General features: G+C 40.8%; 1 protein-coding gene across 6 annotated transcripts in view; it reads right to left on the bottom strand.

Annotated features, from left to right (window-relative positions):
* The window catches only part of Fam222b (family with sequence similarity 222 member B), a 69,966-nt gene that overhangs the window by 26,418 nt on the left and 25,681 nt on the right, over window positions 1-17,867 (bottom strand). The window contains exon 1 of one of the 6 annotated variants that reach the window (XM_010642285.3): window positions 16,947-17,195. The exons of 4 other annotated variants lie outside the window; for them this stretch is intronic. The gene's annotated coding sequence lies outside the window, so the exon portion shown is untranslated. Of the gene's footprint in view, window positions 1-16,946; window positions 17,196-17,867 lie in introns of those variants that run through there. One more of the 6 variants, XM_010642288.3, reaches the window with a different exon arrangement.

Raw genomic sequence — 17,867 nt, 5'->3', positions numbered from 1 at the left:
CCCCATTAAGTAGTATGCATACTTCCCTGTGCTCTACTAAAAGTCTTGTAAGATACATTCTAGAGTTTAAAAGGGTTTTGACATTCTACTCCTATTACAAAAAAAGTTTCAGATGTATCATAAACTTTATCTCTGATTTCCTGAAAAGTACTTATCATAGCCCGATTCATTTTCATGCTAACAGCAGCTGGTCAGAAGTCTTGGTTACTCTACAAAACAATGGTTTTCAGTAACAACCAAAGAAGAGCTTTAAAAAAAAATACAAGGATCATGTTTATCCCTCTCCCTTTCCTATTTCCTATTTAGTGTGAGCTGGAAAGTTTTTGGAAGAATGAGTGTGTTTGGGACTCTTCTCCAAGCAGTCCTAAACTTTATTTAATTCTCTTTTTAAAAAAATACTAACAGGCTCTTAAAATGTACTGCTAAACTCCTTGGTAATTTCTTCTCAACCAAATTTTTAAAGCAGCCATGTCCATGAAGAGATCCAAGGAAAGTGCTAAATCTTTAGGAAGAGAGCACAAAGAACACTAAGGCAAGCAAGATCTGGAGTGAAGTAGCAGCAAATCACCTGGAGATTCAGCCACAGCCCCAGAATCAATTTCTGTCTTCTGCTTTATTTTTTTGGTTGGTTGGTGGATTTGGTTTCTGGGGATTTGACCCAGAGCCTTCACACTGAGATACATCCATCCCTGGCCTCTTGGATGTAGCTCAGTGGTGCTGTACCTCCCTCACAAGTGCAAGGTCCTCAGTTTGATCCCCAGCACAGGGTTAAAAAAAAATAAGAAATTTTTTAGAGGCTAGGTTTCACTGAATTGCCCAGCCTGGGCTCAAACTTCCTGCTTCAGCCTCCTAGAATACTGGGATTATAGCACCACCATGTCTGGCTTTGTCTTTTGCATTTTAAAACAAAATTTGGCTTATAAACCCATTTATTTTGCAGGGTAGTCATAAGACAAAGACTGAAGGCAAAGTTTAAAGGAAAAGGGCCAAGGGACCTAAAAGTGATCTTCAGAGAAAAACTATTCCCTTCCTTCCTCGCTCTTTCCTCCTCTTCCCTCCCCCGTATTGCACAGAATTTTGCTTAGTCTCTGACTCTCTCCCTCTCCTCTTCTCTCTTCCCTCCCCTCTCCTCTCCTCTCTTCTCTGTGCTGCTGGAAAGTGAATCTAGAGCCTTTCACATGCTCAGTAAGTGGCTACCGCTAACTATCCCCACACTTTTTATTTTTATTTTTACATAGGGTCCTGCACAATTGCCCAGATTGGTCTCAAACTTGTGATCTTCCTCTTGAGTAGCTGAGAGTTCAGTCATGTGTCAACATATCTAGCTATTTCCTTCTCTCTAGCCCTCTTTCTCTACCTAAAACAAGGACTGTTTCTAAAGATATTTGCCACTTTATACACTTTCTACCAAGGTGCAATGGTATATATCTATAATCTGAGCTACTAAGAAGCCTAAGGCAGCAGGATCACAAATTTAAGGTAGTCTAGACAACTCAGCAAGATCCTGTTTCAAAAGACAAAAACAAACACCAACTAAAGTCCCTGTGGAGCTAAATGTCCTTAGCAGCTGTACATCTTTTTTTTTTTTTTTTTTTTTGAGATAGAGTCTCTCTATGTAGTTGAGACTGCCCTGGAACTCACTATGTAGCCCAGGCTGGTCTCGAACTCACAGCGATCCTCCTGCCTCAGCCTTCTGAGTGCTGGGATTACAGGCGTGTGCTACCACACCTGGCTATCTGTACCATATTTTGTTTTAAAAGTACTCATTGGGCATGGTGGCACACACCTGTGATCCCAGCACTTGGGAGGTGGAGGCAGGGGAATCCTCATGAGGTCATGGCCAGCCAAGGCTACATAGTGAGTTCAAGGTCAGCCTGAATTACATAGTGAGACCCTGTCTCAATAAACAAACAAGCAAATAAAAGTATCTAAACTAAAAGTTTTTTTTTTTTTGCACTTAGAAAATACAGCCAGAAGGGGTAGAGTTGTTAGTCCAGTGGCACAGTGCTTGCCTGCCTAGCATGTGCAAGAAGGCCTTGCATTCAATCTCCAGCAACAAAACATAAGTAAATAAGCATAACCAGAAAACAGACTTCACCTTGCCAATTACTATAATTTTACAATTAGCACATACTGTGTGAATGGCATTTAGTTATCTCAGTCTATTCTTTTATGATAAGTAGAGTGAACTCAAGGGTATATTCTCAGAATATAAAAGCCATTAAGACTGTTCCTAATAGATTCTTTAAAAATATAATCCTACACAGCACTTCAAAAGAAGGACAATATGCTTTAATTGTGAGATGGATTTTTACAATGCTTTGACCTCGTCTAAAAGAGGTACACAAAAGAAATGACTGCAGTGAAGGGAGGGAGTAAAATATGTCATATTAGCTATTAAAATACATCAAGTTCATACTTCAGCCTTGGGATAACCGCAGCCAAAAACTGACTTGCAAGTAATTATCACCACTATCTGCAATAAAAGTTAATTGGACATAATTGAACTAATGCCCTAATCAGAGAGAAGCCACAATTGGCAAAGAGCCCATTCTCTTGCTCCTTTTATCTGATAGCAAATGAAACAGACAATGATAATTTTTGAACAAACACAAAATTGCTTTCATGCCCAACATGTCAGGCCTGGAGAAAAATCATTAACTAGTGCTTCTTGTGATAAAGGTGAATTTTTAACAATAACCAAGCCCATTAAGCCAGGTTGCTGAGAATTATTAAATTCCCCCTAGACATCCCAAGTAAGAAACTGCGGTCTTATCTCCATGATCTGATTCTATGCAATATAGGCTCCCTATGCCACTGGCATGTATTTGTAAGAAGAAACATTATGGGGGTGGGGATATAGCTTTGTAGCACCATACCTGCCTGGCAAGGTCCAAGGGCAAGGTCCTGAGTTCAATCCCTGGTACCAGACCAAAAAAACGGAAGAAAAAGAGGAAGGGGAAGGGGAAGGGGAGGAGGAGGAGGAAGAGGAAGAATAGGAGGAGGAAGAGGAGGAGGAAGAAGAAGAAGAAGAAGAAGAAGAAGAAGAGGAAGAGGAAGAGGAGGAGGAGGAGGAGGAGGAGGAGTAGATGAGGAGGAGGCAGAAGGGAAGAAGGAGGAAGAAGAAATATTACACAAGGTTAGAAGCTACCAGCCAGGCGTGGTGGTACACATCTGTGATTCCAGCACTCGAGAGACTGAGGCAAGAAGATTGCAGCAAATTCAAGGCCAGTCTAGGCTAGCTACATAGTGAATATGAGGCCAGCTAGAACTACATAACAAGGTGCTATCTCACTAAACCAAACACCAAAACCAAACCAAAACACCAAAGGCTGGAGGCTACCATACACTAATAATTTACCTTTACGAGCATCCCAAGTCTCATTTTTAGACAGGCAAATAGCATTGAATGCCTGCTTCAATAACAGAAATTAAATCACATTTGAATGGACTCGAGATTTGACAGATTTCTGCAGCGTGATTTATTTATTTCCACTTCTACTCAAGAACTATGCCCATTCCCTTGGAAATTAATATCAGACTCCTTCCTTTTCAACTGTGTTTACACCTCTGGGGAACTTAAACTCCTAAGGGTAATGTAGATCTCTGAAAACTACTCTATCTTCTAGAAGGGGAAAATTGGTTTCTATATTAACAGTGTGGGCAAAAGATGGGTACTCTCTTGAAGTGGCAGAGGGTAAAAGAAAAAGTCAGGTATGAAATGCTACCCCTGTTTATTTATTTTTTAGATAAGCTGAACTCTACAGCTTTGGCAACAGAAGACTAGAAGTTAATACAATCAGAATCTTACCCAAGAGCCAGGAGTAATGATGGCACATGCCTGTGATCCCAGCACTCTGGAGGCTGGGACAGCAGGATGCTAAATTCAAGACCAGCTTGGATTATACATTAAGACTGTCTTAAAACAAATATAATACCCTCCAAAGTATATCTCAGCATTAGTACTGAGGTGAAAGGCTCTAGAGTTCATCCCTTGTACTGCAAGAAAAAAAAAAAAAACAACACTGTCTGAGATATGATATATGAACAGCTCAGTCAAGATGTAAAAACTAAATGACATAGCCGGGCATGGTGGTGCACACCTGTAATCCCAGCACTCAGGAGGCTGAGGCAGGAGGATAGTTGTGAGTTTGAGACCAGCCTGGGCTACATAAGTGAGTTCCAGGTCAGTCAGTCTCAACTACATAGTGAGATCCTGTCTCAAAAAACCAAAAATTAAATGACTTATTTGAAGAAACACACAGAGAGGCTGGTAGAGAGAGTAGGAAGTTGGGTGTACACATAATCCTGGAGATGATCCTGAGTTTCCTAAATATATTTCATAGTAGAACAGAATAGCAGGCATGATGGTACATGGTATGATCCCAGAAATATGGTGGTGGTGCTGGGTTATGGATGAATTCCAAGTTCAAGCCCAGCTGGGTAACCTAGTGAGATCTGTCTAAATAAAAAGAAAACCTTACTGAATAGAGGCATCATTCACTTGCTCCCTTGCTCACTGAGTTCCTATTATACACCAGGAACTGTGGTAATACTATTGGGAACACAAAGATGACAAAAATCTCTGGTGGGGGAAAAAAAAATCCCTGGTGAGCAGGGCATGGTGATGCCCACCTGTAATCTCAGCACTAGGGAGGCTAAAACAAGAGGATTGCAGGTTGGAAATCCTTTCTCAAAATAAAAACTTTTAAAAAGGGAGAGGACTATAGCTCAGTGCAAAGGCCTTGGGCTCAATGCCCAGCAACAACAACCAAAAAAATATTCCTGATAAAAAATGTGACTAAAGCCAGGCATAGTGGTATATCCCTGTAATTCTAGCTCCGGGGAGGCTGAAGCAAGAGGATCTCTGTGAGTTTGAGGCCAGTTGGGGCTACCTAGTGAGTTCAAGACAGCGAGACTCTGTCTTGGAAAAAAAAAAAAAAAAAAAGAATAAAGTTGTTCAAGGGGACAGAAAGAAGAATAACACAGGTCACTGAAGCTTGGTAAAAATTTACCAGATTGAGATGGAAAGGAAAAACTCGTCTAATGAAAACCATGCAGCTATTAAACTAAATGACATATCTGAAGAAACGCACAGAGTCTGGTACAGAGAGCAGGAAGTTGGGTGTACATGTATGTAATCCTAGAGATGATCCTGAGCTTCCAAAATATATTTCATATTAGAACAACAGAATAGGGGCCGGGGATTTAGCTCAGCCTGCCTTGCAAGCATAAGAACCAGAGTTTGATCCCCGGTACCACACACACACACACACACACACACATACACAAGACTCAAGAACAACAGACTAGCAGGTTAATAGAGCTGTGTTGGTTTCACACATGATGTTCTTACCATTAAAATGGCACAAAAGTAGTGCAGGGGATGTAGCTCAGTCATGCCACTGCCTGCCTCGAAAATGCAAGGTCCAGAGTTCGATCCCCAGTATCCCCCCAAAACAAAACAAAACACCAAACAGTAGACCCAACAACTCACAATATAAATGTGAGATTATATTTATAAATTGCTTAGTACAAAGTTTATCTTCAATGATAAAAGTTATAGAGTAAAGCATGGTGGTACACACTTATATCCTAGCAATTGAAAGGTTGATGTGGGAGGAATAAGAGTTTTAAGGCCTGCCTGGACTACAAGGTAAGACCTTGTCTCAAAAAAAAAAAAAAAAAAAAAAAAAAAAAAAAAGTAGGCATAGTAACACACACCTATAGTCCCAGCACTTAGGAGGATGAAGTAGTGAGACTGCAAATGTGAAGTTTGCCTGGGCTACCTAGTGTTTTTGATGCTAACTTGGACTACACAGCAAAGCCTTGTTCAAAAAAAATTTTAAGTTAAATTAAAAAAAAAAAAGAGAGAGATTCAATGGTGCTTGCTCATAATCTCAGTACTTTGGGAAGCTAAGGCAGAAGAACTACAAGTCTCACCTGGGCAATTTAGTGAGATATTATCTCAAATTTTTAAAAAATAAAATTAAGAAGGCTGGGAATATAGCTCAGTGTTAAGAGCACTCATGAGTCTGACCCCCAATACACAGAGAGAGAGAGAGAGAGAGAGAGAGAGAGAGAGAGAGAAAACTATACAGCTAGAGTTATAATTTATCTTGTAAACCATGAGAAGGCAGGGATAGGTTTTAATGAGAGTAACAAAAACAGATGCCTTATTTTTTTTTTTTTTTTGGTACAGGGGGTCAAACTCAGAACCTTGTACTTGCCAGGCAGGCGTAGCGCCGCCGAGATACATCCCCGGCCCCACATGTCTTAACACTTCTAGAAGTGTGAAACACAAAGCAGAGATGGCAAAAGCCAGTTAATTGGCTATAGTGACATCAAGGCGTGAGATGATGAAGATCTCAAATAAGACAGTCATAAGATGATTTTCATACAAAAGAGAGAAGTGCTTTGTTTCTGAACCCCTGAGATTAAAAAAAAATTAATAAATTAGAGTCTGAAGAAAGGCAATTTTAAGTGAAAATACAAAACAATCTGAGCTTATTCAGTGGTGGCATAACAGTAGAAACAATGAAGCAAAATCAATGACCATTCATCAGAAATGATGGAAAAGGGTTTATTTTCAACTTTTCTCAATAGTTAAGGACATGCTGGCACACGCCTGTTATCCCAACAGGTGGGAGACTAAGGCAGAAGGATCATCACAAGTTTAAGGCCAGCCGGGACTACACAGTGAGTTCACCGCCAGCCTCAACTACATAGTGAGACCTTGTTTCAAAAAACCAAAAAGAATTCAAACTAGATCACCACTAAATCCAACTTCTAGATTCTATGATTCTAAATCACTTACAAAGGATTTCTATAAAGTTATTAACAATGACTTACATTTGCAGAGAGCTTTACAATTCCTAGAATGCTTTCACATTGACTCAATCTTTTCAAATTCCTTATGAGCTAGTCTATGCATGTATCACTAGTTCCATTTTCATAGCTAGAGAAACTAGAAACTACACAATGTAAGAAACTAGTCTAGAGACACAAACCTAAGAAGTACCTAGACTATGCCAGGTCTTCTGACACTTAGGTCTGTACTATTCCACTCTCACCACTGCCTCCCCTCCCACATAGTCCCACTGCTGAAAATCCACCCCGATAATCCCTCTTTGGCCAGCTGTTCCAGTGTTTAAATTTAAAACCAGAATATTTTTCTACATGTCTTGTATACCTGGCCCAGGAGCTCCACCCTATTCCTTTGTTCTCTTTGAGGTGAATAAGAACCAAGTGTTATCTTTATATAATGATCTTTCACATTTACATCCTAGCCTTATGATTTCTCTACCCTAGGCCAAATTAATCTCAATTCCTTGAAATTTATTCACATATTATTTCCTTTAAACTAGTTAGTAAATCCAATCTTTCCAAACAAAAGCTGAAAGAATTTATTTCAACCAGACCAGTCCTACAAAAAACACTGGAGTTCTTCACACCCCTGTAATTCCAGCACTCAGGAGGCTGAGGTAAGGACGACTGCCCCAAATTCAAAGCCAGCTAGAGCTACACAGTTAGTCCAAGGCTCACTAGTGAGACAATACTAGTGAGAAATACTAGTGAGACATCATCTAAAAAGGGGGCAGTAGGGCAGTGCTGGGTATGGTGGTAGCACACATAAGGCCAACCTGAACTACATATAGGGAGACCCTGTCAAACAAACAGTAGAATATTGTTTCTGTATGTGAGAAAGCCTTTTAAGTAGTAATACAACAAAGTCATACAAGTCTACACATACAGACTGCCATTAGATAGAATGCTTGACTTGAAGACTAGCAATTCCCTGACTAACAATATTTTCTTAACTAGTTGTGAGAAATTGAAACATGAGCAGACATGGACTAGTGGGGAGTGAAGAGAGTTGACAAAAAGATTTTTAGAGAGCTACAAAATTAGTGTGCAGGCTGAAGCAGTACCAGCTTCTCATTACTGTGTGCTCTAAGAACAATCTCTCCCAAACCATACCATGAATGGTAAGACTGCTAACAGTTGTTCAGCTCCAAGATGAGGTAAAAATAAAAATATAGCTTGCTGGGAAAGCTCCTTGTTCCACCTTAGTTTTGCCAAGAACTTTAGAAACAGGCAAAGGACTTATCTTCAAAGGAAATGTTCCTTTTTTCTCTGGGGAAATATTCTAAGACAGTATCACACTCCATTTGCACCATACCTCACAGGAACTGAATGAAGCCCAAGCACTAAAATCTTTTAAGAGCACTTTGGTGAAAGCACAGTAACACCTGCAAGACAGGTTAAAACTAGATGTAGATTGTTCATTAATCCACTGGTTCTTTCAATTGAATGAAAAATGTTCTGGGAGAATGAGAAGCAAAAGCAAAGAGTACCTTAACAGCTACAAAATGTCTTCACAATAGTGAAAAGAATTCCAGCTGAATAGCTTGGTAGTACAGAGGGTCCATTCAGGAACCCAGGAAATGTGAGTTTTCCACTGGTACACAGTGACCTGTGATGTTTAACATTTTATAGTCCTGATATCTCCTTCCTTTTGAGGCAGATTAAGCCCATCCTTACTACAACAAATGTGAAGACAAAATAAAATGCTAATGGTGCTTTAGCTTTTAGAAGAAATGGGACACAATATCTAAGTTACCACGGATAACCCTCATGTTTCTCTGAAGCAACAGCGATATTGTTTAAATCATCTCCATTCTGCAAGTACAATAAAATCTGACTTTCACTCAGCTCAATACTGATCTTTAAAAACCACTCTACTACATGCAAAGAAGCAGTGATCGATCAGTCATGGACACTATGCCTTCTTGAGCAGGATGGGTTGGAGGATACTGGGAACGAAACCTTGGGCTTTCACATAGAACTACATCCCCAACTCTTTTTATATCTTTTATTTTGAGACAGGGTCTCATTAAATTTTTGTGTTGCCCAGAATGGGCTGGAACTTGTGATCATCTTGACTCATCCTCTCAAAGTGCTGGGTTTACAGGTTGTGTCTCACCATACCTAGCTTCATGTAGAACCTTAAAAAGGAGTATTCTGACTTTTGTTGAGATAGGAAATCACAGAAGGGCTTCAAAAGAAGAGTGACTGCCAGACATCATGGCAAATGCCTGTAATCCCAGCACTCAGGGAAGCTGAGATAGTATGATCACAGACTCAAGCCCAGCCTGGGACAATTTACTGAGACCCTGTCTCAAAGTGTTAAAAATTGGAGCTGGTATGGTGACACACACTGTAATCCCAGCACCACCAGTTTGAGGCCAGGCTGAGCTACATATCAAGTTCAAGGCCAGCCTGGAATACAGACTGAGAAACTCTGTCTTAAAAAAATTCTTTTTTTTTTTTTTGGTACCAGGAGAATGAACTCAGAACCTTGTGCTTGTAAGACAGTCAGTGGAACCACTGAGCTAAATCCCCAGCCAAAAATTCTTTTTTAATCATAACCAAAAAGTCCTAGGGATATAATTCGGAGTGAAGGCCCTGGATTTAATCCCCAGCACTCCCAAAATAAACATATACACATAAATACATCAACAAATAAAACAAGAAGTAGGTAACACTGTCTTACCACCTAGCAAGAAATCCTTAGGTTCCAACCCGCTAGCCCTAAACCTAAATTCCTAGTTTTAAAGTGATAACTTGTAGCACTACTTTAATTACAACCTTACTATTCAAAATGGATTTCAAGCCGGGCACGGTGGCGCACGCCTATAATCCCAACACTCCGGAGGCTAAGGCAAGAGGACAGGAGGATCACTGTGAGTTTGAGACCAACCTGGGCTACCCAGTGAGTTCCAGGTTAGTCTCAACTACATAGTGAGACCCTGTCTCAAAAAACCAAAAAAAAAAAAAAAAAAAGAGTATTTCATTTTGGTGAATGGCTTTAATTATTAGTACATACTGGAAGATTTTCTTTTGGTAAGCTAAATACCATAAGAAGGTTTTGCTTCTTTGGCTTTGCTCCTACAGCTCATCCATATATAATAACTGATTTGCATATATAGACAAATATATATATATATATATATATATGAAGTTATGCTCCAGGGGTGAAGTTGTAGCTCAGTGGCAGAACACTTGCTTTGATTTATCATCCCAGGTTTCAATCTCACACACTGCAAAAGAAAGGGGGAGGTGAGGGAAGGGGAGTGGAAGGGAGAGAAAAGAGCTAGTTTATTATTTACTTGGAATCTTAGTTCTCCAAAGTACCTCAGTATAATAAGGTAAAAGTGAAAAGTCTCTTCTGCAACCAGGATATCCATCTTCTATGCTCAGAAATTATAGCTCAAACCTTGAGATACGAGACTTAACAGTAGTCCCTTCCTGCTCACATCTTCTGGGCACGCTCACACCTGTAATCCTAGCCAGCACTTTGGGAGGCTGAAGTAAGAGGATGGAAAAATCTAAGCCCAGCCTAGGCAGTTTAACAATTTAGAGAGAAACTGTGTCAAAACAAAACAAAAAAATTTTGTTTTTTTTGTTTTGGTACCAGGGATCGAACTCAGGTCCTTGTGCTTGCGAGGCAGGCACTGGAACCATGGAGCTAAATCCCTGGCCAGCGAAACAAAAAAATGTTTAAAAGGCTAGGCATGTCAGTGTAAAGGACCTAGGTTCAATCACTAGTATCACCAAAAAAAAAACCAAAAAAAACAAGAACTAGACTATATTGGTTAATCAACAAAGAACTCAACTAGAGTTCTGACTACATTTTGGTGAAGATACCCTCATCCTTTTCAGTTAGGCTGAAATGTAACAAATTCAGTATGTGTGCTGCCAAAGTGAGCACAACAAATTCAGTCTATTAATGGATTTCATCTAGTCAGCTTATGCTGTCTTTCTGGGCTCCATCAATACCAAAATATAACAAAACTTCAACAAAAATTTTTTCCAACAAAAAAATTTTAACAGTCCTGAGGATTAACTGTAGGGTCTCACACATGCTGAACATGTACTCTATCACTGAGCTACATGCTCAGCCCTCAAATCATTTTAAATCAGCCCTGAAAGTTACTCAAGAGAACATTAGGACTGGACATTGTGGTGCACTCCTATAATCCCAGCACTTTGGAGGCTAAGGAAGGAGGATCGCTATGAATGAGGCCAGCCTGGGCTACACAGTGAGACTCTGGATCAGGCTTCACTACCAAATCACTACATTATTTGGTGATTCACAGGGCATTCATTGGTTTTTCCTATTTCAGAGAAATAGAGAACAATAAGAACATGCTCATTTAATTCAATGGATGAAAACTAATCTAAAAGTAATAGCTAGAAATGACTCTTGAGCTGAAGAAACTTGTAACCTTTTGTGAGTTGTTACATAATTATACCCTATAATACCACATTTAATTTCAAAGTATAATATGTACTTAAGGTATCAAAGAATTCCTTTAAACTAGGCCTAGACTTTTTAATCTTATAAATTTACAGATAATGAAGTCTATAATTAAAATTCTGAGATATCCCCAAACAAAGACTGTCTAGTATTCTTAGAATGTTAACATATAAAATTAGGTTTGGAGAAGGAAGCAAAGACCTGCATCCTAAAAAGCAAATGAACAATTTGAGCGTCTGCTTAAAAAAGGGGCAAGAGTTTAAAAGTTTATATCAGAGCTAGGCACAGTGGAATATGTCTGTAATCCCAGCACACTGGGAGGCTGAGGCAAGAGGATCACAAGTTCCAGCCCAGACTGGACAACTCAGCAACTTCTCTATACCCGTTATAATTAAAACAATTTTTTGGGGGGGTACTGGGGATCAAACTTAGGACCTTGTGCTTGTGAGGCAGGCATGGTGCCACTAAGCTAAATTCCAAGCCCAATTAAAACAATTTTTAAAAGGGCTAGAGATGTAGTGAAGATGCTGGGTTTAATCTCCAGCACCACACACATACACATGCGCACACACATTTATACCAGAAAGGTAGCCGGGCGTGGTGGTGCCCGCCTGTAATCCCAGCAATCAGGAGGCTGAAGCAGGAGGATCGCTGTGAGTTGGAGACCAGCCTGGGCTACATAATGAGTTGCAGGTCAGTCTCAAGTACATAGTGAGACCCTGTCTCAAAAAACAAAAAACAAACAAAAAAAAAGAAAGGTAACTTTGCTCTCAGTGGCTCTAACAATCCCATAATGCACACAGTATCAAGCAGTCTAGGTAATTAACTGAGGGGACTTTCCACTTTCACAGCCAGATTGAACAGTTTTGAGGATAATCTCCATCACTCCCCTAAGGCTCAGTTGGAAGATTCATTATTTATGCCCTCAATTGTTTACTGTCCTATTTTTCCATCCTTCCAGACCCACAGGCAGTGTTATCACTGGCCTGTTTCCAAAATGAATACATTAACACACTGCCCCACTAGTTACAAAACCAAAGATAATCAAACACAGCGGTATCTTAATATTAAAAAGCAAGCTCACTCACCACTTGATCCAGAAGAGAAGTTCATGACAATACTGGCTCAGGCTACCAACAGCTAAATTCTCTTGGCTGATGTGAGAACCATACATCACTCTGGCCCTTTATTTTGAGACACTGAGCAACATATATGCACATCCAACATATATTTTTCCTGGTAGTGGGGATTGAACTCAGGCTTCTGAGCTTGTGAGGCAGGCACAGCACCACTGAGCTAAATCCCAGGACCCCAACAATTCTTAAAGGGCAATAACATTAGAAAGGTAGCTGGGGGCAGGGGATAGCTCTGGCCCTCACCAGAGCAGCCTTGTGAACTATTGAGGATTAAACTTATTGAGATGCAATTTGCCTAGCAACCATTTCAGGAAGACTTCAATAACTCACTAGCAGCCAATGTGAAGATTTATTTGAGTGATAAATAATAGATTACCAAAAGACTACTAAGTCCTCTATCCTCAGCATTCAGACTCACAACAACTTGCTCAAAAGATTTAGCTTCTAAGAGTTAAGCCCCAGGGAAGGTGTTTGTGCTTAAACACACAAAAAACTGTCTCTTATACCTAACAAAGCTGAAAAGTTAAAAATTAACCATCAGCCACATATTTATTTGTATGAATGCTTTCACTGTCCCTAAATAAGTCTTTCACTTTAGAAGCAGCTTTCCCAGGTCTTTTTTGCCCCTAATATTTTTTTCACCTTGAGTAAGCATTTCCCCAATTCCAAACCTTAGAACATTCAAGCTGATAATTATGAGAATTAAGCAATGCCAAGGGTCCAATATTTTCTTTCACTTTCTCAAGGGGATCATTTTGTGTCTGATGCAAACAGAGGATTAGGCTGAAATCTTCCTTTGGAGAGACAAAGCCCTTTTTCTTTTTCTGTGTGACTCACAAAAACAAACAGGATGGATAAAAACAGATTGCTAAAGAAAATAAAATCAGTTACTTTATTTAAATTCAACATCATTCAACCTAAAGAATTGCAAGAAGTCATGCCTTCACTTAATTATTTTCTTGAAAAGAACCAAACTTAAGAGCTTTCATGCCCTTAAATTATATCTAGGAATCAATGCAGGTATATCTATGAATGGTTCTATACATAGCCTTATCTCCTGGGAAAAACCATTTGGAGTACCCCAATCATTTCACCACTGTAAAATATGTACTGATTCCACAAATCAATAAAGAAAACAAGCAGGGGATAATGGAACACACCTGTAATCTCAGCACTCAGGAAACTGAAGTAGGAGGATCTCTCAAACTCCAGGCCAGTCCTGGCTACATAACTCTAGGTCAGGCTGAACTACAAAGCAAGACCCTATCTCAAAAACAACAATGACAACAAAACAGGAGCTGACCTGGGAGCTGGTAGTGCACACCTGTAATTCCCACACTCTGAGGGACTGAGACAGAAGGATAACAAATTGTCTAGGCAACTCAGTGACGTAACAAGACCCTGTCTCAAAATTCAAAATTTTTAAGCCGGGAGTGGTGGCACACGCCTGTTATCCCAGCACTTGGGAGGCTGAGGCAGGAGATCATGTGAGTTAAGAGACCAGCCTGGGCTACACAGTGAGTTCCAGGTCAGTCTCACTACATTAAGTGAGACCCAGTCTCAAAAACAAAAACAAAACAAAACAAAAATTTTAAATTTTAAAAAGTGCTGGGGATGTGTAGCACAGTTCATAAATAAATATTTTTAGGGTCAGGGATTTAGCTCAGTGGTTCTGCTGCCTGCCTTGCAAGTGCAAGGTCCCAATTTCATTTCCCGGTACCAAAAAGTTTTTTTAAATAAGGAAATAAAGTGAGTAAAAAGTAATGTAACTCACTAAATAAATAACAACTTAAAAATAAGAAAATAAAGTAAGGGCCAGGGATTTAAGCTCAGTGGTTCCACTGCCTGCCTCACAAGTGCAAGGTCCCAAATTCAATCCCTGGTACCAAAAAAAAAAAAAAAGAAAGTGAGTAAAAGGTAATGTAAAAGGTAATGTAACTTTACAAAGCTTGCCAACTATTCATCCATGGGAAGAGAAAGAAAACCACTTAGGATATATTGGAGGGCAACATGCTTTTTAGTAAAGTCAAGTTGAAGTTTTATAACCTCCACATTTTGGGGGTGGGTCACTTGTTACATCTTCAACATCAAAGTATACTTTGTTTCATCCACTAGCTAATTGTCAAAGCTTCAATCAATGATTTTTTTAAAAAATTTTATCAGTGATTTCTAACAGTTCAATCTCTGTAACAAGTTAGGTGAGAACATCTACAGAATCTTCTTTTCCTTCCCAATTCAAACATAGATTCATAAAAACTTCAGGGACAAATGAGTAATAAACTAAAAACTCAAAATCCAATTTAAGATTACGGGTTTTCTGCATAATTCTGTATTAAGGCTACTTGAAATTTTATGTGTATATATACACACATATATATGTGGGGGGGTTGATTGCTGATACCTACTTGTTTTCATTTCCACAACTGACATGGTTACCAGTCCCACCAGCCTTTGGTGGGGAGCACTGGCTAGGATTGAACCCAGACCCTCCCTCACACATGCTAGGCAACAGCTCCTATCACTGAGCTAGCTACACTGGCCAGTTTTTGTGATTGTGTTGTTTTTTTAGACAGGGTCTTGCTATGACGTAGTTCAGGCCGGCCTCATTTCAGAATGGTCCTCCCTGCCTTGGCCTCCCAAGTGCTGGGATTACAGACCTGCCCTACCATAGCAGACCTGGCCAGGCTTTTAAAAATTGAGACAGGGTCTCTCTAAATTGCCTACCTAGGCTGTGCTACAATTGGGTGATTTTTAAGGCCTCAGCTTCCTGAGTAGCTGTGATTACAGGCATGCACCATCACACCTGGCTTTCATTCTTTGTAAGAGCTGTTTTGACTCAAATTACTCCTGATTAGAAAGCCAATGAATTAACACAAAAAAATCACTTAACCAGCTAAAACTATAAGACAGCGCTTGCGTATCAATTCCCTTTAAAACTAGACTCTAGTAAGAACAATCTTTGGAAACTAAACCTGTATTAGAAAAATAAGCTGAGTAATTAGTATCTACCAAAGTACTGCCAAAAATTTTATATTAATTCGTCTGCCATTGTAGTTCTTCAATAATCAACACTGAGATGAACCTGGTTCAAACATGTTTGTTTGAAAATGCTTAGTTAAAGCAAGAGTGCCATCAACCCTGCCACCCAATGTAGACACACATTTTGTTTCTAACATCATTTTGGGCATTCTACTTTCAGTTGATAACTTTCCTCTCAATTTAAACATATATAGAAGCCTGGCGTGTGATGCACACCTGTAATTCCAGTACTCAGGAGGCTGAGGCAGGAGGATAGCTGAGAGTTCAAGGCCAGCCTAGGCTACATAATGAGCTCAAGGACAGCCTGAACTAAAAACAGATCCTGTCTCAAAAAACAAACAACAGCCAGGCGTGGTGGTGCTTGTAATCCCAGCACTCAGGAGGCTGAGGCAGGAGGATTGATGTGAGTTGGAGACCAGCCTGGACTACACAGTGAGTTCCAGGTCAGTCTCACTACATAAGTGAGACCCAGTCTCAAAAAACAAAAACAAACAAACAAAAAAAAAAAACCCAAAACAAAAAACAAGCATATAAAAGTTCCTCATGTGGAATGGTGGAGACACGTGCCCTTCACAAAGAAGGGATACTTAAATTAAAGAGAAAGGGACTCAAAAGACAAAAATATTTAATTTGTAATGCTACACCCATCCAAATTCAGTTTGGAAAGGAGAACCTTTTAAAATAAGTAAAATCCACCTCCGTCTTTTTGTTTTGGTACCAGGGATCGAACTCAGGACCTGGGGCAAGGCAGGAATGGTGCCACTGAGCTAAATCCCCAGGCCCCTGGTTTTAGTTTTTTATGATAGAAACTATTACCTCTCAGAATCTATGAATATAAGAAACAAATTAAAACAAATTTTAAGTTTTAGTAACAGAAAGGTAAATCTGCCCACTCTAGTTAGGTTTCTCAAATAGAATTGAGCTATTACCAAATCGGGTAACAATGTACTCTGGGAAAACACTTTAGCAGAGTTAATCTCTAACATCAGAATTAGTGCTCCCTTTCTCACTAGACCCCCCTTCCCTTTCAGATTGTAGTGTTGATTAAGGCAGTCCCTAAAGAGGAAAATGATGAAGACAGCCTTAACAGATAGGCATGCTGTACAGTTCCAAAAACCCACTCCTGGCTTTTTTTTTTTTTTGGTTTTCTATACTTGATGTCACATAAAAAAGGGCTCCTTTTCTCTTTTCTTCTCTGTCAATTATACTACGCGACTGACATATCAGGAAAAAGATAATGAGACTCCTGAATCTCCTTACCCAGCAGCAGAGGTGAGATGAGGGGAGGAAAAAGAAGGGTAGAACTGGAAAATCAAATAATCTGATAGGATTTGGAGATCTTACGTCCCATTCCATTCCCCCTTTTCTCACAAGGTTAAGTCAGCCGAAGTCGGGATTGTGTTAGAAAAAGCACGCACGCAAGCGCGCGAGGGCGCGCATACACACACCTTGCACCCAGGAAAGGAGGTGAGGTTCGCTCCGCAGCGCTCTTGATGGGGCTCTGGGCTCTGCCCCGCCCGCCTGGGATACCTCAGCCCAGCTTGCCCCGGCCCAGGGAGAATAGATGAGAAGGGGCTTCTAGAGATCTTGGCAGGGGGAGGGGGAAGCGGCTACTCCGGGTGCCAGGCTCTCAGAGCGTAGCACTCCGCCGTGCGCCGATACCCCCCTCCCCCAGCCGGCTGCTGCTCGCCAGCCCTCGCCGCCGGAAGCCAGCCCCGCCCCCTTAGCTCCGTCCCGGCTCTGCGAGCACCCTCCCATCTGCACAGCCAATGGTGAGCCAGGGAACCAGCAGAGCGACTCGCCACGCAGCCAACGGGGGAGGCCCACTGGGAGGTCAGCCGCCGGGGATAGGCCAGCTACCCGCAGCCTCGGCCCTGGCCCGGCTCCTCTTTGTTAACGCTGCCCGGGTCTCTGCTCCCCCCCTCTTCGCAAAGCAACGAGCCAAGCCTCCTGCTGGGCCAGGTGATACCATGCCTATCTCTTGTTCTCCTGCCCACTTTCTGCCTGGGTACTGAGTGACCCGCCCCCAAGCCGTTGGAACCTCTCAGAGTGTCTCAGACTTCTAAAGAAACTGCCACCGAGACTCCAGTAAAAGGATTTGTCTCCAGGTTGTTCGGCCTAGACCTCCTTTTATCGGACTAATCAACTGCACTCCTTCAAAACAGTGGATGGATTTACATCAGTTCTCCCTGTCAAAAATTTCTGCTTCCCGTGACACAGAAATTAGGATGGGGGGGAGTTTAATTCAGAAGGTATGCATCTGGGGGGTCGGCATTTTAACTCGGGGGTTCTGCCGCCTGAGTCCCAAGCGTAAGGTCCGGGAATTCAGTCCCCGATACCAACAAAAAAAAAAAAAAAAAAAAAAGATT

Source organism: Fukomys damarensis, unplaced genomic scaffold (genome assembly GCF_012274545.1).
Source record: "Fukomys damarensis isolate Sample0158 unplaced genomic scaffold, DMR_v1.0_HiC HiC_scaffold_13, whole genome shotgun sequence".
NCBI lineage: Eukaryota > Metazoa > Chordata > Mammalia > Rodentia > Bathyergidae > Fukomys > Fukomys damarensis.
The sequence above is the reverse complement of the archived record's forward strand: the minus strand, read 5'-3'. Positions and strand labels throughout refer to the sequence as shown.